We start from the raw sequence: 26533 nt of genomic DNA, 5'->3' as shown, positions 1-26533 counted from the left end.
TACATTATCTAGCTGCAGAAGAGATCAGCACAGCGTTGTTCCAAGAGGCACTGTCATAACTTCCGGATTGATGCTTACGATGCCTCTTTCTTTACACCCAATCAACAAACTGAAGTGAAAGAGAAGCTGACAAGGAGGCAAGAGTGACACACATTCTTCCTCGCGCAGAAAGAACGGAAACGGTTTTAAAAGTGGTTTTAGAAAATTAGAGGTGCTCACTGACAGAGGTGCAGAGAGATTTTATGGAAGGAAAAAGCTGCGTCTTTAGACTTAATAAAATGGCCCCTGACCTGCTCTCTCAAGGCTTTTGTGAGCACGGCTCCCTGAATATTGATGAATAAGATGATGTGGTGAGACACCTAATTCAATAAATTTTCAGTGTTCTTAGGCTTATATTCGCTCTGCCTGATCCCCTCCTCCATACCTTGGTTTCCCCCTCCCCAGTCTGCAGCTCTGTTTATAGTGTGGAATACAAGAGCTAATGTTTTAAACAATCACTCAAGACATTTCACCTTCTGACATTTTCTAAATATATTAGCCTCCAGACCCCACTGTGTGAGAAATACACCTATTTTTAGTGACCCTGCTTAATTTCACTTCTACAATACTGACACCCCCTCGTCTATGCTATGCATTTTGGGGAAAATGTCCTGATTTTCTTTAAGAGTGTTTTGTGTGTACGAGTGTTTGCCTGCACCTATGTATGCATACTACATGTGTGCCTGTTATCTGTGGAAGGCAGAAGAGGATGTAGAATTTCTTGGAACTGGAGTCACAGGTGGCTGAGTCATCATGTTGATGCTGGGAATTGAACCCAGGTCCTCAGCAAGAGCTTTTAACCTCTGAGCTATCTCACCAGTCTCGAGATAATGTTATGATATCTTTAAAACATTATGTCAACTTTTTAATTTTTGCTCTGAGGAGTATCCCCCCATTCTATCCACATTTCTTTTTAAAAAATTATTATTTGATTTTTGTGTGTATGGATATTTTGCCCACATATATGTCAGAGCAACATGTGTGTGCCTGGGACCCATAGAAACCAGGAGAGGTGTCATATCCCCTGGAACCGGGGCTATAAATGGCTATGAGTTGCCACTGAGTGCTGGGAATGGAACCCTGCGTCCCTTGGAAGAGCAGCCAGTGCTCTTCACTGCTGAGCCATCTCTCCAGCCCTCTTTCCTCTCTTTCTTTAAAAAAGTGTTTGCAATAACTTTTGGGGGGAGTGAGTGATAGGATGTGATGTATCCAGAACGGCCCCACCCCCAGGCTCCAGAACTATAGATGAGTGCCTTTGTACCTGAGTCACCCTTAACATGAGTGCACAGAGTCACGACTTAGGATGGTGGTAAAACTTTATGTCCACAGGGCTTCCAGACTCAGCAGTTAAAAACTCAAGGCACAGAATTTCACTTGGGTTTTAAGTAAGTAATAAAATGATAGTATCAGTACGTAGCATGTGGTATCTGACAACCTTGATCGAGGGTAGATATTGGCATGGGGATGATGGATGGACCTTCTGTGGAGAATTGGGACTTCCTGTTTATTGCACACACATGATATTTGATCTTGTGCTCTGTCTGGTACAACTCGACAATGACTGGCTGAATGGATTCAGTATGGACAGCCAATGTGAGCTAAGTGACGATCAATTTAAGATCCTAGCTTCTTTTGATTCACTTACTCCATTTTACACACTGCCAAAATAGTATTTTTCAGTGCAGGCTGGATCCCCTCCACCTTCTCAGAGGACATACAGCAATGCCTGGATATATGGCTGTCACAGCCAGCAGGGCTATTACTGGCATCTAGTTGGTTAAGGCCATGGATGCTGCTAAATGTCCTATGGTTGACAGGGGAGCTCCTTACAACAGTGTCTGGTCCAAATGTCCAGGGCTCAGGTGGAGAAGCCCTGGTCTAGACTGCAGTGCACAGGATTTAGCCACTGTTCTATCAAATTATTCCAGGACAGTTGCTATCTCATTCCTCAAGGTGTCAAATGAAGAGAGAGAACGCGAGTGTATCCTACCCTTTCCACTGACCAAGCCCTGGCGGAAGAAATCCGATACACTCCTCCAATCTCTCCTAAGGGAAATGTAGAAACAGTGCCAGCCCTCGACTGCCACGGTTCTCACTGCAGCATGGCCTAGCTATGAGGAGTTTGTTCTGGAACCATATAATTCAGGGGATATTACGTAACTCTCCCCTCCTTTAGCGCTGGAGCTACCCGGGACCCACTTATAAATGCTAGTTAGAGAAGACAATATGCGCCTATCACGAGAAGGAAGCTGATTGCTAAATACAACATTCACAATAAATTCATCGATACTTCATGTTTTTATTATGCTCACCTTTAATTGTCTATAAAAATTTTACAGACATATGTTTGTATTAAGATCTAATTAATTTTCATAATACCCATGGAAGCGAGGAGGGTGGATTACAGAATTCTCATTTTAAGAGGCAAGAATTAAACCTGCCTGGAGTTACATACTGATTACTCAAGAAGCCAGGAGCGAAGTGGTGGTTTTGGCAGGGGTACCATATCTACCATCCTGGGCAGCACTCTGTAGATGCCATCTATCCATCGGACCCTTGTTAGTCAAGTGTCCTAGATACCTTTCTGTTGCTATGACACTATGACCAAGGCAGCTTGTAAAAGAAACCACTTAATTGAGGGATGGCAATCATAGGGCTGGAGTCCATGACCATAGCGGCAGGAACATGGCAGCAGGCAGGCAGTCACGGTGCTGGAGTAGTAGCTGAGAGCTTACTGGTTCATAAACAGGAAGCAGAGAGGGAGAAGGGGAGGGAGAGGGGGATCGCTAACAGGGAATAGCATGGGCTTATCGCAGTGACACACTTCCTACAAGATCACACCTCCTAACCCTTCTCATACAGTCCCACTAACAGAGGACCAATTCAAACATAGGAGTCCATGGGGGCCATCCTCATTCAAACCACACCAGCCACAAATGTCTACTCTGAAAATCCCTTTAAAATATACATGTGAGATTGAAAAGGTAGAATCCTAGCTAGAGAGGGAAAATACAACAATGACATTTCCGTTCTTTGTATTTATCCTTTTTGTGCCAATTTGCAGCACAGAGAAATAAAAACAGAAAAGAGAATAATACGTTATGGTCCAGAAACTATTTACTAAGAGTTATTTTGGTTGACACCCATTTGCTAGATACCCAGAAAGATCAGAGACAATACATATCCATCCTACGGCATTTAACATGTAGGGAAAGATGTTTTGTGTACAGGGAGAAATTGGACTGCATCCTTCATCTACCCAAGTACGGTCAAATAATCCCAGTTTTTGTTGACTAATAGAAGGAATCAAGAAACAGTAAAGCCAGGAATCTTAGGCGGAGGCACAGGAATGAACTTCGAGGGCAGATTTTTCACATATCTACTCCTTAGGGCACATACTTGGAAGGAGCCTTGTCATAGGCGGCTGGCTCCCCTCCCACAGCATTGATGTTTGAGCCCAGGATGTAGGTTGACCAGATGTATTTAAGGAGACGGGAAGGCCGTTAAGCCTTGTTCCTGCTGCTCAGGCTGTGCAGCTCTGGATTCTTGAACAGAGACACATCTCCACGGCTACACAACTGACGTCCCCTTGATTCTGGAGCATTGTGTGAAGTTTGACTACCGTCTAGTAAGTGGTGGCTGCTACTTTCAGGTCAATGGGATTAAATTCTATTTTCTATTTAGATTATTAATTTTTAAAAACGACCAACTTCGAAGTAGTCACTTGGGCAAGTAAAGCATATGTCTCAGTACTTGTTCTTGGTGTTATTTTAGCATGACACATGGGCTTGGTGGTGTTTCATTTTTGTTAGCTCTTCCAACATTATCTATGCTTGTCCATGTACTTAAGAAGCCTAATTTTTTTTAAATTAATATATTTCTTATAATGAATTTTGCAAGAAAGTTAGGACTTTTTTATTTTTTAAAGAGATATATTGAGAAACCCTGTCTCAAAAAAATAAAGAGATATATCATTTATGATTGTTTGCCCATCTGCCTGCATGCATGCGATTTTGGTAAGAAAGTTAGGATTCTTTTCTTTCTTAAAGAGATATATCATTTATGATTGCTTGCCTGTCTGCCTGCATGCATGTGTACGTCTTCCATGCTTGGTGCTCTCTGCAGTCAGAAGAGGGCATCAGGATCCCCTGGAGCTGGAATTATAGATGGCTATTAGTTGCAAGGTGGGTGTTGGGAACTGAAGTAGGGTCCTCTTCAAGAACAGCAAGTACTCTCAACTGCCAAGTTATCCCTCCAGCTCCCTGGTAAGGTTCTTTGTCACTCAGAGGACTAGAAAGGGAGCATTTAATACTAAATATTTTTTGGTACCAAGAGTGACTTAAAGAACACAATTTAAATGAAAAGGATGTCAACTCGGAAGTGTTTCTTATGACCACACAATTCAGACTTTACTAAATGTTATGGTTTCTCTTTAGATTTTCATGCCCCCTCCCATTTTTTAACAGCTATGTTAAGTATAGTGTATTTATGTGTGCTTTTTCTCAGAACTATTTCTTGAAATTTTATGTGAAAACGCTTTTATACCCTTCCCTTTTCATATGTTATGCATCATCCTAAAATTACACACCGAAGAAATCCGTTTTGTTTTTATTATTTTCTACAAAAACGTCTCAAAGACATAGGGGAAAAGGGAAAACTAGACAGTGGCACATTAGTGACTGTCATTGTTCTTCAGACTTCAATTCATTTTTACAAGTGTACACACACACACATACACACGCACGCGCGCGCGCAGGGGTGCTGGGGATGGATTTAAAAGTCTAGATTCCTTGACCTATCACATTGCAGGGCTTGCTTGGACCTCGGTTACAGCAAGTGCAAAGTAGCACTGCGAACTGCCAGTGGCTGTCCAGCACTTAAAACAGCAAGCCTGCCTTTTATCCTTTAGGAACCAACTGATGTAAATACCCAATGGGGATACTATGACTCTCAGGCACTCCCGTGCTCTTGGCTGAAACTCCACACTGAACTGAATGCCAGTTGTCATTTAAAAGAACCATGTGACAAAGGCACCCTTTCTTAATCGCCCTGAGAAGTGCAGTGGTATAGTGTCCTCGGGTGAAGAGGCCAGAGATGAAGGAGAGGACAAGACTTTAAGTGCCTGCACAGGAAAAAGGCCTCAGTTTGAATCCGTTTGAGGGCAGAGCATGCTAAGCTTTCAGCGTCTTACATGAAAACGAGTCTCTAGGGCTTAGGGAAAAAAGGCCATTAGATTCACCTTGAGGAAGTGTTAACCAGATTCCAGTAAGGACCCCACCAGGAGCGTCTCTGATTCCGTAGGTCTAGGTGTGATAGTGAATGTGCCCTTCTAAGGAATCCTCGGGTGATGAGGTTGCGGGTCCAGAGATTTCAGGGACCCCAAGTGACTAACAGCATCACCATCGAACCTGAGGAGCAGCAGGGGAAATGCATGGAGGAGAGCGACGGCGGTCCTGACGTCTTCCGCCACCTCCATCCTCCCTCGCCAGGAATGGGTCAGAACAGGGAAGCAGCAGAAGCGGTACCGGTGCCTGCGCCTTAGGAACGGGAACTCCTTCCAACTTCCGCCCCGGGGGGAAAAGCAGAAGCCGTCTGGCCCAGGAGAGCTGCTCTCCAACTCTTAGCCTTCAGGTTCGGGCTCCAGAGACAGCCCGTCCTCCAGGCGATCGAGGGCCAGCGCAGCGGCACCCAGGTTGTAGCCCGCAGACGCAGGTGAGGGCGGGGACCCGGGCCTGGTGGGGTGGCGGTGGGACTGGGTCCCTCGCCAGCGGCCCCGCAGGGCGGAAGATGGCTGCCCCGGAGCGCGGCGGACAGTCACGTGTCACGCAGACAGGGCCGCTCCCGGTCCCCCCCCCCCATACCCTCCCCGTCCACAGACCTGACCCCCGCGGGCAGCGCAATCAGGGCGACCTGTGTCACCGCAGCACGCGCGGGCGGGCCCAGAAGGCCGGGTACCCGGGAAGGCTGCTGTCCCTGCTGCGCGATCCGGGTCCCGGTACTGGGTTCCGCTGTGCGAGCAGGAGGAAATCTGCGGGCGACCCGCACCCCGTGGGGCCATTGGGCATGCGCAGTGCTCCGGCTCTGGTGCGGCGCTCTCCAGGTTTTCGCCGCAGCTCCGAGCGGCGGCAGGAGGTGGGGCCCGGCCGGACTAGGCGGCCCGGTGCGCCGAGACTGCTAGGAGCCCTCCGGCGCCTCCGAGCTGCCTGGCCCTGCGTGATTTAGGAAGCCGGCATACCCCTGATTTTTGGGGGAAGATGGGAGTGTAAGGATTAGAGCTTTGGGAAATGTTCCCAAGAGTTTGAGGACCATCCATTTTTAAATGATCACTCATGAGTCAGTCACCAGTGTCGCTCTCTTGGGCTTGGTGGGGAAGAAAATCCCAGTGTACTTCGCAAACTGCTGCCCCCGAGGGTAGTTTCTCGAAGGCTGAGTTTGAGTCCCCAGCTCTCTGGCCGGCTGTAGCCGCACAAATCTCGGGCTGGCTCCTAATTGGGCTTCTGATCCCGGAGGATGAAACCAGCCATCTGGGCCCTTGTCGCCATGTGGGGGATGCGCTCGCCTCTCCAGTTCCCGTTGCTTGAAACGAAAAGGACAAGGACCTAACCCCCCCCCCCCCCAGCACCCCATCCCTCCGTGCACTTCCCAGGGCTCGTTGTCCTGCGGGACTCCACTGGGTCCCCGGTCGAGCGTCCACGGTCCCCGCCCCCCGGCCGCCGGGAACACCCGGAGGAACGGACCGGCGTCGCGCGGGAAGCCGACCCGGCTTCGCCGCGGACTGGGCATGCTCGGCAGCCGGAGGCTCCAAGTCGGAAGCCTTCTTGCCAGCTCCGCAGCGGCCGGGGCAGCGGCGGCGGACTGCCGGCTGGACAGGAGCGGGGAGGGCCGGTGCGGACGGTCTGTTCTTCTCGGGAGCCTAGCACTCGGGCGGGAGGGCGCGATCGGTGCGGAGCCCGCACGCCGCCCTGCCCCGGATTTCGTTCCGCGGCTGGGAGCTCTGCGCGTGGAAAAGAATTCCGGCTGCTGCGACGACTCGCGTGCAAGTGAGTCGCGGGGCGGGGGCGGAGGGCCGGCCTCCGGGTCGCGGGCGGCTGGATCTGACCCGAGTCTCGCGGGCCCGGCCTGACCTCGGCGGACGGCAGGCGGGCAGCCAGGGCGAGGGGGCGTGAGCGCAGCCCGCGCGGTGTCGCGCGCGTCCCTGGCCGGCTGTCCCCCCGCGGCCGCTCGTGGGGGTGGGCGCGGGGGAGCGCTCTGGCGGCCGCGATCCCGGCTCCGAGGGGGCGGGCCGCCGGCGGGGCTCCCCCGCCAACTTGGGCGGGGAGGAAGGCGGAGGCGTCAGTGGGCACCTTTCCGAGGTGCTGCGTGCGGGCTGGAAGGCTGCCTGGTGTCATATTGGGGCGAGTGGACTGTGGCGGAGCCCGAGAACCCAGAGCCGAGGACCTTTGGAGCGCCAGCCAGCCGGAGGTCCGGCAGTGTTCAGGGGTGGACCCCCAAATCGCAGCCCCACCCCCACAGCCCGGGCGGCGGAGTGACAGTTGGTACCTCCTGGTCTGATTGCAGCTGGCTAGGCGCCCGCGGCTTTGGGATTCCCTTCAGCACGGCCCCTTGATGACCCCCAACGACATAACAGGTGGGACCCTCTGCCCGGAGGAGCGAGCCCCTCCTCCCCAGGCGGCGTAACAGCCCCAGGATCTCTCGCCGCTGCTCCGAGACCCCGCGTATCCCCGCCGCGTGGGGGTGTTAAAGGGTAAGGCCTGCAGGGGCATCAGCGTCGCTCTGGTCGCGGTTCGCCCAGCGAATGAGGGGTCTGCGTGGTCGTAGGCGACTTGTCAAGGGCACATCAGCGGCAGCAGTGGCTGCCTCTGCCCGCGTCTTAACCCACACTCCGGCTATCTTCCTTCGGTGGTCCCGGTGCTCTTGTTCAGCTAACGGATTCATCCTGGCGCGTTCTGCTTAAGGCTTGATCGCTTTTGACTGTAGCGAGTAACAGTCGGGGTGAAGGATGCTTGTGGTCCTGGGGAGCTGAGAGAATCCGGGCAGGTGTTCTTGGATGTTGTATTTCACCTTCAGAACAGGACAGAGTTCAGCGGAACACACTTAGAAAAAGACAGAAGGCTGGTTTCTGACGGGAAGTTTATTTTCTGTGTTCTGAGGCCTGCCTTCTGTCATAGCTCCCCCGAAATTTACCGTCTTCAGACTGGCGGTGTTTCTGGTTGGCTATCTGGCTGTGGAAGTGGTGGATGCCTGTCATTCTGTGCTGCCAACTTCCCATGCCTTCTGGCACTGGGGGCTGAATATCAGCAGGGGTGGGGGGCTGAGGGAGCAGAAAGGAGTGAGATTGATGCGGTAGGATTCTGGAGGAAGTTGTCTTGGGAGGCAGTTTGGGTCTGGGAGGCAGGGGAAAGGACTTGTGGGCCAGGTGTTTCATTGGTCAGTGGTAGGTGTCCATGGAAGAAGCCAGCCGGGGTTGGGTGACGATGTGGTCATTTTTTTTTTAAAGGGAAGTCCAGGGAGGTTTGGTGATTCAGCAGGTGGCATGTTTCCAGCTCCAAAGCCTTGCCTTGGTGGAGCAAGCAGGCGAGCAAGCTGCAGAGCCTATGCCCACTGCTGGCCATGCCTAGCTGTGGAGAAACTCCAGGAGCGGCTTCTTAGGCACAGCCCAAGTCTCTTTCCCTGTCTCGCCCCGTTTCCTTTCGAATGCCCTGGTTCTTTGGGTTTCCTTAATGTTCCTCTTAAGCTATCAGGCACATCTTAAAGCCTCTGCATCGCAGACTTGCTGAGTGGCAGGAGGTGGCTGCCACTACAGCGCAGTTTAAGTAGTTATTCTACAGTGAGAACCCCCTTCCGTTTCTGCTTCAGAGACCAGACTTTTTTTTTTTTAGTTTTGTTGAGACAGGGTTTCTCTGTAGCTTTGGAGCCCGTCCTGGCACTAGCTCTTATAGACCAGGCTGGCCTTGAACTCGCAGAGATCCACCTGCCTCTGCCTCCCGAGTGCTGGGATTAAAGGCGTGCGCCACCACCGCCAGGCGAGACCAGACATTTTTATTGTTAGTAAACACACATTATTATTTTTTTTCCACTTGTCACGACATTGAACTACTTCAAATATCAGGGAACTTAAAAGAAACTAATAATCCAGGATATTAAGTTATTAAAGGCACACATTTATTAAAAGTATCTTACTCATTGGAGAGCTCCAGTGTCTTGCATGATGCCTGACCTGTATGTAGTACTCAGTAACTGCTTGTTCATATTTAAAAACAGTGCTTATAGGAGAAGAGCACTAGTATTTACCACATTCCTCATCCTTTTTGTCTGTAAGCAAAATGTGTCTGTTAGAACAAAGACTGCACAGCAATGTCTGTGAATTATACAAGCTAGACACTTAAAGACCTTTGTGTATTTTCCCAAGATGCAAGTGCCTCGTGTTGACCGTCAACAACAGTTGCATGTCAAGTACTCAATGCTTGTCTTGTTTACATTTTCATTTTCGACTTGTGGCAGGTACTTCTCTTGAGCTAGAATAAAGGGCATTCGGGGTAGCTCATTAAAAAACGTGAAGGAAGACTCTTAAATGCGCTAGCCACCAGCTGTTTGTAACTGAACTGTGCTCCTGACATGTATCATGTGTTCTCTGGTTGGCAAGACCTCCTTTCCTGGGAAACACTTTAGGGAACTGCAGGATCCCTACTCGTTGTCATCCAGTGATAAGCACCGCTGTAGAAAAGGTGAAATCTGCTCAAGTGCCCAGAAGACATGGTGGCCAGTGTTGTTTTGTGGAGACAGGACAGAGTATAGGTAGCTGTGTCTTTGAATGGTACCACTTTTTTTTTTAAAAATAAATTTTTTGGTATGCCTTGTCTTTAAAGATTTGGGCTTGTTGGTTAAAACTGTTCATCAGGAATATAAATTCAAGACAGAGAAAGAGAAGGTACCAATTCTTATTTATTGCTCCCTGTGCTGCAAAGTTTGTCACTTAAATTAGAGTACCCAGTTTAAAAAAAAACACAGTTTGGATCAGTTTGTTTTGGTGTAAGGATGGGGAATGAATAAAGGGGAAGAGAGGGCAGCCCCTGTGGGCAGGGAGATGGTTTGGGTTTGTGGCTGTGGCTGTGGCTGTAACTTCTGGTTTCAGTCAAACCAAATTGAATGACTTGTGAACAGGTGTGGCGCAGTGTCTGCCAGAATGCTTTGTCCCCCTCAGAGTCTTTTCTCAACATATAGATGCACCACAGACAGGTGTAGATGTGGAAATATTCACACACACACACACACACACACACACACACACACACACACACACACAGATAGCGAGAACCCCAGCTTCCTTTGAATCTGTCAAAGGGAAGACTAGGCCTCACTGAGTATTGGATTATCCCATGCTTCTGTTTGAGAAAGAATTCCTTCTGCTCTCACTGGCCAGCCAGATACCCTTTGACGAGGATACAAGGCTACTGGGACTTCCAGGAAGGCAGCAATTTTAGGTCAATGCAGGGGAACGAGAACTTAGAACCTGGGTGATTTTCTTCCCTCCTAGGCTTGGTATCAGGTCCTCTCATTGTACAGAACCCCTCTCTGTTGGGTTGTTCCTCTCCATTCTGCCAGAGGAGTCTTCTCTCTTGTATTGCATGAGGTTTTTTTGGGGAAGGGGTTGTGTGGATATTTGTTAAAGATGTGTTACTTGATTTGTTGTCTTCAACTTCCCTGAGTGGTGCTGAGGCTGCGGACCAGCGGGAGAGTGCTTGCTCAAGCATGCACAGGGTCCTGGGTTCCAAGTGGAGCACTTACTGCAAAAGGAAAGCACTTCAAACCTCCCAAAAACATTTATCCTGGAAATGGTTCAACATTTCATGAGAGTTGACAGAATTTCTTTCAATGTTTTATTTGGTAGCTTTGTGTAGGTTTAGCTTGTATGTATGTACTCATACTTACCCCCCTACTGTCTTTGGGTTTCTATTGCTGTGAAGAGACACCATGACTGCTGCAACTCTTATAAAGGAAAACATTTTTAATTGGGTGCCTTACAATTTCAGAGATTTAGTCCATTATCGTCTTGACAGGACATGGTGGCAGGCAGGCAGACATGGTGCTGGAGAAGGAGCTGAGAGTGGAGAAGGAGCTACATCTTGATCCCACAGTCAACAGGAAGTGAGATGTTTCACCAGGTGTAGCTGGAGCATAGGAGACTTCAAAGCCCATCTCCACAGAGACACACTTCTTCCAACAAAGCCACACCACATCTACCCCAGCAAGGCCATTCCTCCGAATAGTACCACTCCCTATGAACTTATGGGGGCCAGTTACATTCAAACTGCCACACAGACTCATGTAAGTTCATATGCATGTGTGTGTATGTGTGTGCTAGAGATAAACGCTCAACTCACCTTCGTCCTGTGACAACAGGCAAAACTGAATGAAATGCTGACTGCCTTCTCTTACTGATCTCCGTGAAAGGCTCTCTAGGGGTAGTGATTTTGGAAGCATGCTCCCTACTAGTGATGCAGATTTTAGACCCTCTGAATCAAACTCTGAGGTCAGAAGCCACTAATCTGTGTTTTGATGTCCCTCACCTGGGGATTCTGATGCAGGGGAGCCTTTGAGAAGCACTGTTGCAGGGCCTGGGTTCAGGACCTGCTCTGGGAGGCTGAGAAACACCAGCATGCACTGAGTTTCTTTCTGAGCTGCTGAGCTGGTCACACTTGCAAGCTGGTTTCAGGGTGATACTCCCCGTCCGTGTTAGTGTTGGGTGTTAACCAGCTCTTTAGTTTACCAGGGTTTTGTGGCTAGATAATAATCTCTCATGGTTTTCATGTGTATTTATATGATTCTTAATGAATTGGAGGCATTCCTTGTATTATTTAGTTGTTACCCAGTTGACCAACTGCCCATTTTATCTTCTGTTCCTCCCTTCTTATTCTCTTTTCCCTCCCCCACATTTGTGTTTCTTTCCCTCCTTTTTTATTTTGTGAGACAGCTTTCCTAAACCATCACTTAAACAATGCATTCTTTCATGATTTTGGTGAGGCTGTTTTGATTGCATATCATGTTTGCACATATACACGAGACTTTGTCAGTTTTTCAAGAATTATAATTTATGTAGATAAATCAGTTTAAAATGTGTACTTCACTTTTGACAATGTAGCTAACTTGGAGCTGCCACAGTGAAGATACTGAACGTTTCTGTCACCCCCGAACTTTCCCTGGGCCCATTTTGTAGTCAGGCCCTTCTTGTTATACCCAGACTTGTATAGTCACTATAGCTTGCATTTCTAGAATGTTATATAAATAGTTCATACTGTAGGTACTTTATTGTGTCTGGCTCCTTTCACTAAACATACTGGTTTATAATTCTTCAAAAAAATGTGATACAGTATTTATTTAAAATATCTTCTTTTGAACTGTGACATAAGACATAGGATGTAAACCTTCGAGGCAATCATTTTTGTGTGGTTCAGTAGTGTGACATTCATGTTGAATAAACATCAGCATGATTCCTCTCCAGAATGTTGTCATCCCCTGCACCTAACCCTGCTCCCCTTAAGTTCCGCCCACTAATTTTGATGCCTCCCAGGGCCTGGTATTTTGTTCTTAGTTCTTCCAGTCTTCTGTTTCTGTGCCAAGCCCTTATTTTTTCATCAGAGCTTTACACCGTGTATGAGATGGTGGGATGGGACCGTCTTGTTTTTGATGTTGGCTTGATCTTTGCTTTTCTCTATATATTTTGGAATGCTTCTTAAGTCCTTAATAAAGTCTAGGAAATGTGATCGCCAATCTTTGGGTTAAGTCTCATGGAGAGGATTGACATTGTTTTTATTTTGATACTGAGTTTATCATGGTCATTGTCATCCCATCTTTAAAAAATAACCTTTAAATAAAGTTTACAATTTTCTCTGTTATGGCAACATTTCTTTTATTATTGGTGCTGGAACTTGAATACCATATACATGCTAAACACATTCTGTACTACTGAGCCAATGGGAATTTTTTAGGTCATATGTTTGGGCAGAGTTTGTTTGGATGTTTTATTATTAACACCTGAGAGAAGCAATTCTAGAGCAGAGACACAGTTGCAGGCGTGGTCCCTAAGTGTTCTGTCTGCGGTTGCTCGACCTCATGGCAGCAGCATGTGGAGGGGACTCTCATCACGGCAGGTAACAGAGCTACCAGGAAGTATTCAGGGACAAGATACCCCAAGGACTACCTGGTGGCCTACTTTTCCCAACTGTGGACAGCCACTCAAAGTTTTTAAAAGCTTCCGTAATAGCTCCACCAGCTGGGGACCTAGCCTTTTACACACGTGCCTGTGGCAGACATTACATATTAAAACACAATTGTTCCTACTTTACAGGTGTAGACAGAGTAAGGGCTTTGAGGATGGGTCTTGAACAGTCTCTGTCTTTTTCAGGCTTGAGTGACATTGGTCATTTTTTCCCTCCTCTCTGCTTCACTGCCCTAAACTCCTTCTTCCTCAAGCCTGGATAAGTGCACTTCCTCTGTGAGGCCCTGGAGGTACCCGAGTGCCGGCCCAGAAGCAAAGCCAATGTCATAGCCCACCCAACACTGGCTTTGAATAGTACATTTCAGACTTTCATCTGCTTCTAAGGATTTATGACCAACAAGCAAAGTGAAGGAGCCAGCCAATTAGTGTGTGACACCCCAGATCTACGGATGGGAGCTTGGAACCTCCGTCTACTTTCCCAGAAAGTATGGATACTTCCAAGAAATTTTACAGTTGAGTCGGGAGGAAAATACAACGAATATCCAATCAGCAGCCAGAGGACTCTTTGTAGCGGATGGTATTTAATTAATTTCTACAGGCCAGCAGAGTCGTGGGAAGAGGGAAATTGGCTCTTGGAGGTTTGACATGTGTGGCGTTCAAGTAGGGAGGAGAGAGGATGGCGAAAACGAGTGTATTTAACATTTCTATTGGGGACTCTGAGGACCTGGTGTTGAACCTTCTGGTAATAAATGTTGCACCTAGATTTTAAAAAATATTAATATTTTTAAATTTACTTGTTTGTTGTGTGTGTGTTTGCGTGTTTGCACGCACACACATCTCAGTGTATGTATGGAGGTCAGGTGACAACTTGTAGAAGTTGGTTCTCTTCATCCACCATGCAGTTCCTGGGAAATGAGCTCAGACTGTGAGGTGTATGGCAAGTGCCCTTGGTCGTCTTTTGAACCCTCTTGCCTACCCCCGTGTTGGGGTTCAGTGCTTTATGATCAGTGTTCTGCTAAGTCGTGCTAGGTGGCTGGTGGATGTGTAGATAGTAGTAGCTCTCTGAGTTCTAGAGTGTAAGAGCGTTGACCATGGAGCTAGAGTGCTTGGCTTTGCCTCTCGGCCCCACCGCGGATGGGCTGTACATTGGCAGCAGGTTCTGTGTTCTTGGGTGGGCGCAAGAACAGCTACCGTCTAGGGTTGTTGAGTAGCTGTGAGAAAGACATAAGCTAATGTTTGTAAGGCACTGAGTGTTTCGGTTCATGGTCACGTGGCTTGAGGAGAGGCTGTGTTTCATGCTAGCGTCACTGGGATCTTGCTGTCAGCTCTCTCAGTGCCCTGCTCTTTGTGATCTCTGAAGAATTAAGATGAGCCACACAGAGGATACTGTAGCAGACAGGCAGAGTTTATTACTAATTTTATGGCTGTGTTTATTACATAATGAAGAAGTAGGCAGCGAGTCAAACAGACTTGCTCTTGAGAGTGCACGGTGACCCAAAGGACCATTGTGTTGATTTATGTGCTCGGCATGCTTTCTCCTCTCACGAAAGCATCCGGAACCTGTCCAGGTGATTGACAGGCCCTTCTGTGTCGAGTTGTACAGGGAGGGTGCAGTGGTGTGTCCTTGTTTGTTCTCAGAAAGCTGCAGGGCTACATAGTAATCTTATAAGTTTGGGGCCTCTGGGACTAGGTTTAGACAGCAATCAGTTTCTGACTTTCTGGGAAGTTTAGGATGTGACTTTTCCTTACAAGGTCATAGACCTAACTCAGGTTCTCTTCCTTTAGGAGGTAATCAAGAGGCTTGGAGCTCTAGGACCTTCTTGTACCTGTATTGATTGTGAGGGGAGGGGCCAGCCCCGAAGCCATCAAGTCCACTGATTTCTGTCTATCTAACGGTGGGGACTCATAGTAGAGAAAGACAATCATCTGACAGCAGCCGGCATGGAAGAGAGGGAGGAAAAGGCTCGGGTCCTCAGATCTCTCCTATGACCTAACTTCCTTCGACTGGGCCACAGCTCTTTAAGATCTCACCTCTTTCCAGTAGCATCATCGTCTGGGACCAAACCTCCAAACATGGACATTTGGGGGAACACTGGAGATCCAAACTGTGGTACCAATTTAGAGCCATGTAAACATTAGCTGCTGGTCTTTCCGTCTTTGTTGATAGCCCCACAGTCTTACTCTGTTTCCTTTGAGGTGTGTGAGGCACAATGCCCCTGAGTCGGATGGCTTTTGTCCAGAAGGGTCTGGTGGGAGGCTCTGTAGTCTAGTAGTATGGACTTTCTGCATGCTGTTGGATGTGCAAGGCGTGGTCAGGTTATAGATGGAGCAGATATGTGCCTGAGACACTGCTGAGGCTGGTGTATGTCTGTTATTCTGAGTGTCTTCCCTCCGAGCTCTGGAAGGGAAAGGCTAGAAAGAAATACGATGGTGAACACACAGGAAGCCAGTCTCATTTTGCTCTTCCCCTAGTTCTGTTTAGTCCTTTCTGCAGGATTACAGAAAAGATTCCTGGAAGGCTAATCTGTGAGCGCCCACAGATGTGAGCCTGTTCCACCTTGACTGGAGGTCGGAGTTTGAGCTTGTTTTTGTTCTTTCAAAGTTGTTGACAACAGATGTTGGCTACAAACAAGAGATTCTGACCTAGAGTGTAGTGAATTGCTATTTTAGGTATAGAGGTGAATCTGCTTCACCCGGATCAAAAGTGGAGCATTCAAGTCTATTCCTTATATCATGTTAGTGAGGTCTATTACCTCCCTGCTCCCCTTTTGGAGTGAAGTATATAAGCTTGTGGAGAATAAACATGGATAAATTCAGCATTCACTGAATTTCCCTCCCCATGCCGTTCTGTTTCTTATTTCTCTCATATCTCTGCTCCTCCTGACAGTTCTAATCCACACGCTCCTACCCTGGAATGTACGAATTTCGTCGAGGCTGGTCTTCCACAGAAGTCACCCCAATGTGTGGTTTCCGACACTCGTCCCAAACCAGCCCGTGTCTACCGTGACCCTAAGATGTGGATGTTGCCACTCCCTTTTTGGAGACAGGAAAGTGAGGCCTGAGTAATTTCCCTGAGAAAACAGGAGGAGGAGTGTCCTGAAGGAGTTCACGTTTGGGGCTCTTGCCAGTTGGCAAAAAACAGTGGGTGCTGTTGGTGAGAAGTCAGGTAATTATGTCAGGTTTTGATACAGAGGTTGGCCCAAGCTGGGTGTTCCCATGACCTTGTGACCTTGAATGTTACTCTGCCTGAGCTAGGGCCTCAAGTTTCAGTTTGCATCAGTTTTACCACCCCGCCTGCTTGCTGGGCCCAACCCCCAGAGTTTCTGTGGCAGGTTGCTTGGGGGCAGGTGGCAGGCAGCCAGTGTGTTTCTCATTTTCACCTGCTCCCAGGTGCTGCTGCCATTGATCTGGCGACATGCTTTGGGAACTGCCACCCAAAGCCCTGCTGCAGCCTCCTGGGACCAGTTGCTTCTGTTTGGGATGGCAGAGCAGCGAGCGCCCCTGCTCAGCACTGTGTGTGATGTGGCTAAGAGCAATGGTAAACTGGGGCGTCAGCAACACCTGACACCCTAAGATTCCTCAGAGTATGGAGTGCCACCCGGCAACCTGTCTTCGGAAGATGGCATCGTTTGTTTTCTGGCCCCACTTCCACATGCCCAGATTAGGGGGTGGTGCTTCCCACCATTTAGCCCCGTGGGAAAAGGAAGCACAGATGATGAAAGATTCCTAGCCTGGCAGTAGAGAGACAGAAGGCAGTCTCATTCACTGATTTAACTGTGACGCCAAAGTGTTTGTAGCAAGAAAGAGCTCGGCACCACTCCGAGAGAGTAGGTAAGAGGGCTGCCACGTGGGCACGCTGATACTAATGAGTCCTCGAGCAGCACAAACAGCTGCAGTTAGCATAGCAGGTTTCCCCGCGTGAGCAGGGTTACAGCTAAAACAGGAAGGAGGAGCAGCTTGGAGCCTAGAAAAGGTTTTGTGAGAGAGCCATGTCCTCGGGTAGTAATATCACCGCCACATAGTGAGGCCAGGTCACAGCTGAGCACCAGGCCCCCTGGGACAGTGGTCTCTTCCTGTGGCTTCCCTGCATTGGCGCAGTGTACAGAAGAGAGCCAATGGTATGGGATGGCAGCGTGCTGTGGGCGGAGCATAAGCCGTCCTTGGCGCAGGGGTCTGGGAAGGTGGGACCTAATAGTGGTCATCGGCAAGAAGGACTGGAGACCAGGACCGTGTTCCACACGGAGAGTCACAGGACATTGCCAGTTCACACCTTTGCCTTTAAAGATGCAGGCAGACCGGTTCCTAAGATGGAAACTTAGGGAAGATGTCCGGCTCTTTTTTCAGCTTGGGTTTTCCTGCTGAATTCTACTTTCAGTGGCTGTGCTTTCTTTCCCTCTTACTCCTGCCTCCTGCTCCTGAAGCGTCCTCACAAACGAGGGCAGGCCGAGCCTATGTGCCTACCAAGCGGCTGGGGAACCTTGGGCCTCTGCTCCTTTGTGGGGAAGGGAAAATTTGGAACAGCCGACTGCTGGCCAGTTAGTCCCCAGCTAGCATAGCTCCCTCCTGTGCCTGAACAGTGCAGCCTGTGCATTTGCGCGGCAGCTGTTTGCTAGCCTTTGACAGTGAAACTGAGTCCTGTTTTCCGTGGCCCTGCTTTGCTTTGGTCATGCCCAAGCCACTTGATAGAAACAGCAGTTAGGGCTCGATTTTCCAGCTGTTGAAGGCTTACATTTTATAAGGGAGTTATAAAAGGCCTCTGCCGGGAACACCTCTGGCTGTCAGCCAAAGCCAGGCTGCCCCGTCACCTGAGATGATGGAGGGCAAGTGAGGGCCGTGATGGCAGATGTGCCTGGGTTGCACTTCAGACGTTACCTGAACTTTGCCTGCTGTTTGTAAGGAAGGCGAGTCCATAAGAGACCTCTGGGTAACAGGAACTCAGCTAGCAAGGACACAGGCGTCTGATTCAATAGCAGTGGGCTCGGGCTTGCCCTCTTTTGGGCTATCCTCATGTGAAATAGAATATTAGCTACTGGTGGTGCAAGCATTGTGTGAAGACCTTAGCCATACCCATGGGGTGTAGCGTGGCGTCCTTTAATGGTAAAGGTGGCTGGGGGAAGTAGCCACAGAGGGTGATGTTAGAGGAAATATGCTGTCCCTTTCCTCGCAGGGGTGTTCTTACCAGTCAGTGGCCAAGACTCTTGGAGTGAGGCCCCGTGCTGTTGAACTGGATGGCCCGTTTCCCTGGCCTCTGCTCTTGGACCCTATTACAGCTTCCCTGTGATTTTTACCATTGTTTGTTGTCAGTTCTCCTTTGCACCTCACAGTCGCTGGTGCATGCACAGCAAGGTGAAGGTCCTGGATCTTTAGTGAAGTCTTTGAAGATGGCCGAAGTCTCTGACACTTTAGCTTTAGATAGTGTGAAGTGTATAGGTGTGAACAGAAGAAAACCTAGATCACATGGTGTTTTCTGGGTGGTGGGCAATAGGAACTAATTAAGAAAATGAACAGGAGGCCCCCTAGGTGGTCAAGGGGTGACTCTTCATGCAGGGAACCACCTGGGAACAGCTTTGCCAACCATTCACAAGGTTTCAGAACTTGACATTTGCTTTAGTGCATAGAAATAGCTGAATTACTTGGGGAGGCCCTACAAAGTTACCAGCTGGGGGATGGGCAGAAGGCCAGGTTTCCATGGGGCCCTCAGCCTGACATTTTCCCCTCTGATTGCAACAACAGAAACCGGACCGTCAGAACATTCAGGACTTCTGCATGCTGCACATTTGTAGTCACCTTTTGTTAGATGGTCCTGTCAGCTCCCAGGACTGTGGCTGAACTCCTGGAAGGCTCCACAATGAGTGTGCCCCTTTTGTGGGTACTTAAGTGTGTGTTTTTGGGGGCACAGTAGCTAGAGCACTCATTGACTTCACCAGAAAGGTGTATGAAGGCCAACGGTTTTGAGCGGGTGAAGAGTGAGAATCGTAGGCCTGAGAACTTGACCTTAGGGCACTTCCTGTTTTTCGGAGGAACTATTGGGAAGTGATTACCCAAGAGGAAGCAGGTGGACAGTTGAGACCCTCGCAGGAGACACAGGGCTTGTGCTTCTGTCTTACGGATGGCACAGACTCAGTTTTCCCCAGAGGTAGATAGAGCACAGTGGCACAGTGGGCAGTGGAACCGGTTCCGTGTTAGACTCTCGTCCCGTTCTCCACGGCCGGAAGAGGGGCTGAGCTGCTGGGGCCGGAGGCAGAGGGTGCTCGCAGCTGGTGCTGACTTTTCAGCCTGCTGTGTCCCATGAACCCAGGGCCTGAAGCCTGGAAAGGACAGTGTGTGACTTTGGTGGTCAGTGTCATCACTTTCCAACCCCAGAAGGTTCATGATGGTTGCCTTCAGGTGAAGCATTGCGGGCTAGCTTTTAAGGGTAGCTTAGATACATACTTTCTGACCCAACCATCCTGCCCTATGGGGTTACTTTAAAAACCAGTCAAGATCAGTCTTCATTCCAGAGCTCTTAATCATAATGCGAAGATGGAAGCCTGACACCCAACTAGAGGAGTTGGGTAAATAAATTGTGTCTGTCCACATAACAGGTAGTAGCAATTGTTAAAAATACATCTATGAGAATAAAGGTGCTTTGAAAACATCGTTAGGTACAAAATGTATACACTACTTTTGTTGAAAAAACTAAACCATTCATATGACTTTGGCTGGCTGTCTTTGTGAGCCAGTGATGAAGGACTCAGGCTGGCTCCTACACTCTGGGGGTTTCAGCCTGCAAGGGAGTCAGGCCCACTGGCTCGGCCAGCTTGTCTCCTGTGACTGCTCACTGCAGAACAGCAAGAATGATTTCCCTGACGATGTTTCTATACGGCGTGTGCCCCCGTTTCAGGTGCGCCTCTGCTTACGGGGCAGCTGGCCGTCACTTCTGGCATCTCTGAAGCGGATGAGGTGCTCCTCGTATTATGGATGAGTGTTCGTCCTGTTGCTCTCGTGGGAGCGCACACCGGGCTCTGAGGGCAGCGTGCCTCTGTAAAGGGACTGATTGTGAATGGTGACCCTGGAGCCGTAGGACTTGTGCTGAGGACAGAGGGTGGCTCCTTAGTGACTGACGCCTTAGCCAGGTCCAAACCCTTTTTCTCCTTTTCTCCTACCCCGTCATTTCCCATCTCCATTTACAGAACACAGTAAACATAGTAGTAGCTCCCCTGTCACCTGTAGGGATGGCTGCTGCTGCTGTATTTTAGGACACATGTATCTCTGCGTTTTTCCCTCTATAAATGTCGAATGTGCACCAAGTGAGCATGTTAGCCCAATATGGACGGTGGAGTGCTCAGAGGGACAACCCAGGCAGAACTGAGTCTGGGTGAGCAGGACCACACTTGCGTTATAAAACCTGAAGCTTCATATGAATTTTTCTGGTTTTAGGGCTCAGATCCTGGTGGAGTTTAGTGCTCTAATACAGGATCTTAGCTTCATAGCAGGTATGATCAATGCAGGGAAGTGTGACACTGGATGGGGCTAGATTTGAGCTGGGGGTGGGGGCGGGAGAGCAAAGCTTTCTTTTGGTTTGATTTGGACCATTTGGGTAGCTCTGCCAGGGCACTAAGCTGAGAGTGTTTGTCTCCAAGCCACTGAAGTTTTGTGAAGTAAATGACTTTGCTCCCTCACAGAAACTCTTGGGTGGTTAGGGTACGGTTTTGTTTCAGTAACCCCTCACCCCTGCTTTGTGTACTGCTGGAGGAGAATGTCTCTGGATCATTTCAGACACAGAAGTGAGATGGTGTCTTGAGCATGTTTTTTGCTTGTTTATATGTTTCTATTTTGTTTTCCCTGATGCTTTCTGCAAGCGCTTGGTGCTTCCCACAGGCAGGAGGGACCAGAATCCTTCTGCCTTGGCCTGAAACCCTGACAGTGCAGTGGATGATGGATTTCAAGATAACAGAGCTGCTTCCTGACTTTTCATCTGCATCTCAGCTTTCATGGCCTGCAACTCACCCCAGCATCTTCACAGGGGTAACATGTAGGGGAGTGTCACTCTCGTATGTCTTCAGTAAGCTACATTTCCTGCACCGAGGTCTTCTTAGGAGCAAGCTCTTTGGGGGTAACGTTGCTCTCACTGTTGTGTGTGTCCACAGTTGGCCACCTTTCCTGCACCAAAGTGTTGCTTACGAGCCAAGCAAGCTCTTTGGGATTGCTGTTACCTTCTCAGAACTAGAGTTTTCTTATAGTCACCCAGACTTAAGACACCCAATAGCCAGCTACCCTGCCTTTGAGCATCACTTGTAACTATGTACAGAATCTCACTGCTTGAGGGATGCCCACCACCGCTGGAGAGTGTCTTTGGATATCAGTATATGCTCCTGTGCTAGGCCTTGGTCCCAGTGCCCATGGCCTCCTGATACCGTGGCCTTTGTCAGTGTGGTCACTGCCAACATTAGAAGAGAACTTTTGGCTTGTTGCTTCCTAAATGAAGACTGAAGATCAAATTTGACCAAGTATGAGAGGAAGACGTGTTTAAGGCCAGCCTGGGCTACCCTGCCAGACCCTGCCTCAAAAATCAAAACATAATAAGGAAGTATATGTTTATATCATTTCAGATTATAATAATTTCTAAGATATGACTGAAATTATTATTAGTATTTTCATTTTTTAAAATATAAAAATACCTTTTAGTTTTAAAAACTGAAGTGAAATACAGGCATAAAATTTTTCATCCTTGTTATTTTAAGTATATGGTTCAGGACATTAAGCACATCCATACTGCTGCACAGCCATCTCTGTTGTCCGTCTACGGAGCCTAATGTCATCTGAACGCTTACACTCAGAAAGTGGTCCTCACTTTTCTTTCTCCATAGCCAGTGGCAACTACTAGTTTACTTTCTGTGCCTATGAATTTGATTACCTTATGCACTCATATATGAATTATATAACATTTTCCTTTGTATCCAACTTTTTTTACTTAGCAAGACATTTTCAAGATTAATATATATTGTAGCACATATTCAGATTCTCCCTTTTAATGGCTGAGTAGTATTTCATAACATCTGTATAGCACATTTAAATAAACATGGATGAATGTGCTCTGGACATTGTGAATATGGCTACATAACTGTTGCTTTGGATCGACCTTTCAGAAGGTCTTTAAAAAAGGGCTTTCTAAGTCAGAGGCTTCTTAGTGATCAGTCCCTTTACCCAGCTTGGCTCCAGGCATCAGAGCACTTTGACCCTTTGGCCGGTTTTGGTTGATGGCGCTAGAATGAGCAACTTTACATTCTGGGGAATATTCTTCCCCACACACTTGGCAGCATCTGTGAGCCAGGCCAGCATTCTTGGAAGCCAGCCTGGTCTTTCCTTATCTTTTGCTTTGATAGCTCTTGCCTGTCAGTAACTCAAGAGGAGATCTGGCCATGGCGTTTGCTTCCTCAATCCAGTCTCAGGTGACCAAGCTCTCAGCGAACCCTTTGTGGGACTGCAGACAGGAGCTGCAGTGGCCTGTGCATCTTCGAGCTTGTGTTGGGGGCAGTGGTGCTGGGCTTTCTGGAGGGAGATGATAATGAGTTCAGGTCGGGCTGAGGTTCTGGGCTCCATGCTGTGTTTGGACAGCAAACTTTGATTTTGTTTTGTGTTCTTCTCTAAATCTGTGTAGTAAGGAAGGCTGCGTGGAGACCCTAGAGTAGCAGACTTCCCCTCTCTGGGAAGTCTAGCAGTTTGGCCCTGGTCTACCTTCTGTGGTTGAAGAAACATTTTTTTTTTGTGGACTTATGGGAAATTGAGATTACCTTCCTATTTTGTGGGGAAAGTATGATACTTAGTTCTTTGATAGGTCTGATAATAATCAAATGTGGCTAAAGTCATAAAAATATGCCAGCCAGTCAAGTGCATTTGCTTATATTGCCTACACTTTCTTCTTCACTTTTTTCTGTTTATATTTTCTAAAGGCATACGAGTGCTCTGAAAGGGGAGAAAGCTTATCCTGTTTACTGACAGCACTGTGGTTGGTGTTTTCAGAGTAAGGGGCTATTTTCATGCTGTATGGTATATGTGTCTGCGTATTTATTTTCAGCATTTTTTTATGTGGGTGTGTGTACATACAGAGATCAGAGGACAGATTTCAGGAGTTGGTTTTCTTCCACCATGTAGGTTCTAGGGATCCAACTCTGTTGACAGAGATGTCTGTCCTACCCAGTCCTGCAGTCATTCACTCCTAAAGAAACACAGAAGTCTACATTAATTATAAATTGATTGGCCTATTAGCTCAGGCTACTTCTTAACTAACTCTTATATCATAAATTAGCTCATTATTCTTGTCTATATTTAGTCACATGGCTTGGTACCTTTTATCAGTGAGGTGTTCTCATCTTGCTTCCTCTGTGTCTGGCTGCCTCTGTGACAACTACAGACTGACTCTTTCCTCTTCCCAGAATGCTCCTGCTCTGGTCGCTCCGCCTATACTTCTTGCCTGGCTACTGACCAATCAGCATTTTATTAAAATACAAGTAACAAATCATTACAGGGTACAAGACCATTGTTCCACAGCATAACTCAAGTCATGAAGCTTGACAGGAAGTGCTTTTACCTGCTGAACCATCCTCATTGACTAGAGTTAATTAATTAATTAATTTTGGTGCCGGGAATGGAATCCAGGGCCTCATGCATGCCAGATTATGCTATGGAGCCATGACAATAGTTCTGATCCTACCATACTGGGTGACTCATCCTCTTCCTCCTTGACTGTCCTTACATTTCCTTTTCCCCTTTGGGTATGTGAGTCTCAGCATTCCTGGCTGTCTTATCTTCCTTATTATAACCCTTGTTTTAGGCCCTACCTGTGGTTTCTCTGCCTGAGTTGCACCTGCAAATGTTTCCTGTCATTCAGTCCTCAGCCCTGATATGTGCTGGCTGTAGGCTGGAATGTGACATGTGGTATGTGCCCCATGGTGGCACACACAGGCTCATGTGGGCAGACCAGTTTTCTTTCTTTTGGATGGGGTTGGCAGGAGCAGGAAAGTCTAACTGGTAAATAGAGCACTTTGGTAATGTGTTTTGTGTGTATATGCGTGTGTGTGCTTGTGCCCTGTGTGTGTGTGTGTATGTGTGTGTGTGTGTGTGTGTGTAGGTCAGAAGACGACCTTGGGTGTTGTTTTTGGGATGGAGCCTCTGATTGGTCTGGGGCTGAACATGTAGGCTGCATGTGTCTTCTGCCCTGATAATATAGTTTTGAGTAAAAAAGTCCTCACTGTCTTGGACGTATAGCTGGAACAGTTTAGCTTTTAAGCTTCAGACTCTGTGGGAGGGAGCCATGAGAAAAGCGCAGAGCTTTTTGTTTTGTGCCAAAGCCTCTATTTTGGGAATAAACTCTGCAGGTCAGAAATATTGATGTGAACATTCAATCCAATTCTTTCCATTTTCTTGTTCTATATTTTATTTCCAGAATAGTTAATGCAACTCCTACTGGGATAAACAGTAGCATGTATTTCAAGCTTTAGGCTATTCTTAATCTTTAAAAATTTGGTAAACAATAACATTTTAATATGCTCACCTGTGTCTTGCTCCTTTGTCTACATGTAGAAAACAAACTTTGCACACTTTCACAATAACAAGTGTTCAAAACATAAATCACTTTCGAGAGTTACTGTAAGATTTTTTTTCTCTCTTTTTGGGAGGTTGAACATATAGTTCAGTGGTCGAGCACTTGTCTGTCATATACAGAACCCTGTTTGTTGTCAGCACCACAGAAAAAACAAGCCAAAGCAAAACAGAAGTGCTTTAGCTGGGTATGATTACACACACTTGGAATCCCGGGACTCGGGAGGCTGAGACAGGAGGATCACACAAGTTTTAGGTTGTCCTGGGCTACCCAGTGAGACTGTATGTAGAGTTCATAGAAACAAGCCAGAATGAAAGAGAACTCTTCTTCTTTTTAATTTTCTCACATTTTGTTGCTGCTTGTATATTTAATATCCCTTCAAGTGTTATTGGTGTCAAATTCAAAAAAAGAATTCTGGAATGCTTGTCTATCACATCCAAGTCCCCAGGTGCCATCTCTAGCATTGCTAAGATAAAAACAAGCAAATCTTAAAAACAGCACTTCTTTCATGACTGCGGTGTTTCTGACTTCATTTTTTTACCCTCTAAATGGTCCCTTCATATCCTTTCCCAAAGGGCTTTGTGTATGCTAGGTTATCTACAGTTTTGGCATCTCTCAGTTTTATTTTTATTGTCTTGAGCTAACATTTGGAAGTGCTAACCTTTATCTCCAGACTAATTTCTTGGAGTTTTGTCTTCAGTTCACAGAGCCGCCTGCTAGAGATTTCATTCTTGATGTGGTTCAGTCATTTGTAGGGCTCAGAGATAGATGAGAACCAAGGCAGAGACATGTCAGGGAGTGGTAGGGATGTGTTACAGTGTAATGAAAGCAAACCTGTGGTTCTGACTTTTGTCAGGGATGGGACTGGATGGCAATCCTGTCAGTCACCAGCAGCGTCTGCAGACGTGAGCAAAGGGCTTGAGCTTTGAGTATTCATCTCATCTATAAAGGGGATGATAGCGCCGACCTACAAGTTTATAATGGAACCATGTCTGCAGACCCCCAGTGCATAATGCATGTTGACGTCTCCTGAGGCAACGGTACCTGAAAATGTACTTCTATTATTGTCCCAGAAGATGTGGAGATAGAGATGAGGACCCTTTAGCTCGACGAAGGGTCTCTTCTCCTTTTACAAAACCCTTATTGTTAATTATGTATACGTATGTGTGTGTTTGTGTGTGGTTATGTACGTGTGAGCGCAGGTGCACTTGAGACCAGAGGACACCCTGGAGCTCCAGTTCCAAGCAGTTGGGAACAGGCTGATTGGGTGCTGGGAAGTGAGGTCAGGTCCTCTGCAAGAACAGTACATGATCTTAATTAACCCTCCTCTCTCTGGCCCTTGAGAACCTCTTGTTGTTACCTGGTTGAATTCTGTTGGCTGGGTCATTTCTATTTTTCCCCCCTTTCTGACTGCTTTTTCAGCTGTAAAAAGCTGAATGTTAAAAAAAAATAGATTACAGTAAAAATTTCTCATCCACAATTCTTGGAAATGAATTAGCTCGGCAAGCTACTTTCCCCAGCCAGTAGAGACTTTGCCTTTAATGTTTTCTCACTAAAAACTATTTTTTATTTTTAAAATATTTTAAATGTTGAGAAAAAATAGGGCAAAAATGCTTTGAACAAAATCCAACCCCAGTTTTATCAAATATGAACATTTTGATGTGTTTATGTGCTTACATATCAAGTATTTATAGTGT

General features: G+C 47.4%; 1 protein-coding gene across 7 annotated transcripts in view; it reads left to right on the top strand.

Moving 5' to 3' along the window:
• The first annotated feature begins 5437 nt into the window (after positions 1 to 5437).
• Sgms1 (sphingomyelin synthase 1) overlaps positions 5438 to 26533 on the top strand; it is a 260799-nt gene continuing 239703 nt past the window's right edge. For 2 of the 7 annotated variants that reach the window (XM_075973841.1, XM_075973835.1), the window contains exon 1: positions 6781 to 7079. The gene's annotated coding sequence lies outside the window, so the exon portion shown is untranslated. Of the gene's footprint in view, positions 5752 to 6773; positions 7080 to 7356; positions 7784 to 26533 lie in introns of those variants that run through there. The other 5 variants (XM_075973840.1, XM_075973838.1, XM_075973839.1 and 2 more) reach the window with 5 other exon arrangements.

Source organism: Microtus pennsylvanicus, chromosome 5 (assembly GCF_037038515.1).
Source record: "Microtus pennsylvanicus isolate mMicPen1 chromosome 5, mMicPen1.hap1, whole genome shotgun sequence".
NCBI classification, from domain to species: domain Eukaryota; kingdom Metazoa; phylum Chordata; class Mammalia; order Rodentia; family Cricetidae; genus Microtus; species Microtus pennsylvanicus.
The sequence above is the reverse complement of the archived record's forward strand: the minus strand, read 5'-3'. Positions and strand labels throughout refer to the sequence as shown.